Genomic DNA, 2,178 nt, shown 5'->3' with positions numbered 1-2,178 from the left:
CTTTATTTTGGACTATAGGGAAAGACACTTCATCTTACCCAGTCTTCAGTTGAGAGGAAGATGGTTCCATTGGGAAAGAGAATGTGAGATGGGCAGTGGGTCCCCATGTGAGTCCAAAGTTGTGGTTGTGGCTGAAGTTTTATTGGAGTCAAGGATTGGGATAGGGCCTGGATCCCCATGTGAGTCTGAGTTGGTGGTGTTTGAAAGTGAGCTGTGGTTGGAGTCAAGGGTTGGGGTTGAACATGGGTGTCCACATGAGCTGGAGGTGGTTGTTGAAACTGAGTTACGGTTGGAGTCATAACTCCAGTGTTTTGATTGGACCTGGGTCTCCACTTGAGCCTGAATTTGTGGTTGATACTGGGGCATGGTTGGAGAGTTGTGGTGTAGCCTGAGTTTCCATGTGAGCCTGGGGTGGTGGTTGAATCTGAGGCATGGTTGGAATTAAGGGTAGGGGTCTGGCCTGGGTCTAAATTTGACTCAGAGGTGATGGCAGCAACTGCGACATGGTTGGAGTCAAGGACTGAGGCTAAGTCTGGGCTACAGGGTGGATCAAGGAATGGACCAGTGGCAGCTGTGAAATTAATTTATCTTGAATTTGGAATTGTTCAGCCTTAGAGCATTGATTGAATAAGACAGTGTGTAATTCTACGGGGGACCCAGGTACTGTGTCAGTAGATACCAAAGACTCGTTGTGCAGAAAGGGGAGACCCAGAAGAGCTACCTGCATGTCTTCTGTAGATGGTCCCTCAATTTCTTAGGATATCAGAGCTTTTTGGGACAAGCAGCTGTTCTGGTTTGCCTTTTATGCTCCAGAAATGTTGGTGACCCAAGATGTCTTGCTTGTCACTCAGTGACTTAATTCTCTTCCCTTGTGAAGCCAGATGATATCCTGCCTCCTCCTCCTTTTCTTACTCCTTCCAAATCCTCATTTCCACTCTTTTGGTGGTTCATATCTCCAGCAGCTTCTGGATATCCCCGTTAACAAAAGAGAGGCTACCTGCCCCTACCTGTCTGTTTCTGGGGTCTCACCAAAATAATGCCTCTGGTGAGTGTGTGGGAAGGTATTCTTTTGGGGACCCCAAGTGTGTCAAGGTGGAGAAGCTCCATTCTTTGGCAGCCCCCTGCGACCAAGACAGGATTGAAAGGGGCTAGCTTGAATGAACAAGCCCTAAGATGGCTGGTCTCCAAGGGGAACCGGGGGGTGACCTTTGTGGGATAGTGCCCGGTGTTAGTGCCATGGAGTCACCCTCAGTGAGACTCAGCAGGGAGCCTAATGGTGCTGAGGTGGAAGGCAGGTACCTGCATCAAGATGACATGGTGGGGAAGGAGAGAGAACAAGTGGGTGGAAGACTGTCCAGGGGAAGGAAAGGCTCTGGTGTTGGCACTCAGGGATGAATCTGAGTGAAGGGAAACTAAGAAGGGAACTAAGCCTGGAGAAAAGCTGGAGGCTCGAGACAGAGGCCCTTTGGCAGAGAAGACATGGAAGACATGTTGGGAGCATACCTTTCCCTCCACAGCTGTTGGGCTCCAGGAGATGTTTCTTTGCACATCTCCCCTGGGATATCTAGAGAGGAGACCTGATGAAAGCTGCCTTTGTCAGGGAACCTACTCAAGTGTCTGCAGCAGATATGAGGAAGAAGTTGCAGCCAGGAGTTTCTGGGCCTGGAGGACTGGGCAGGCTGGGAAAGGGTGGGCATCTGCAGCCAACAGCCCTGCACAAGGCCTATACTGACTTCACAATGTTCCTGTTGTCTATCACCCCAGGATTTTAGCCATAACCCACCCCCAAGGCTCCCCCTTCCAGTTCAATCCCAGGCTACCTGCAGTCCCGGGATCACACCATAGGCTCTGGGAAGAAGAACGACCGAGGAGAGAAGTGATGATTCTCTACATTTGCAGAGGTGATGTCAGGTCCCAGACCTCTTTCAGTGCTTACAGACAACTTCTGCAAGCTTAAAATCAGCAGACTGGGTCATGGTGAGGAAGCCAGGGCATAGTGATATTACAGGAGGCTGATTGCAGTGTCCCTTTAAGGGGACACAATTGGGATATTGGAATCCGGTACCAGGGTCCAAGGCCACATGATCCCTGACAGTGATGGTGAAGCTTGTGATAGGGTTTACATTAACAAAGTGCTTTCATATCCATTACCCCTTGATGCCTTCACCAATCCCTTTG

General features: G+C 50.0%; 1 pseudogene; it reads right to left on the bottom strand.

Moving 5' to 3' along the window:
- Positions 1-295: 295 nt before the first annotated feature.
- Positions 296-1,976, bottom strand: LOC148773793 (spermatogenesis-associated protein 31E1-like; annotated as a pseudogene).
- Between the last annotated feature and the right edge of the window lie 202 nt (positions 1,977-2,178).

This window comes from Moschus berezovskii, chromosome 26 (assembly GCF_049115385.1).
Source record: "Moschus berezovskii isolate FMDL1 chromosome 26, NW_MosBer_1.0, whole genome shotgun sequence".
In the NCBI taxonomy this organism is placed as follows: domain Eukaryota; kingdom Metazoa; phylum Chordata; class Mammalia; order Artiodactyla; family Moschidae; genus Moschus; species Moschus berezovskii.
The sequence above is the reverse complement of the archived record's forward strand: the minus strand, read 5'-3'. Positions and strand labels throughout refer to the sequence as shown.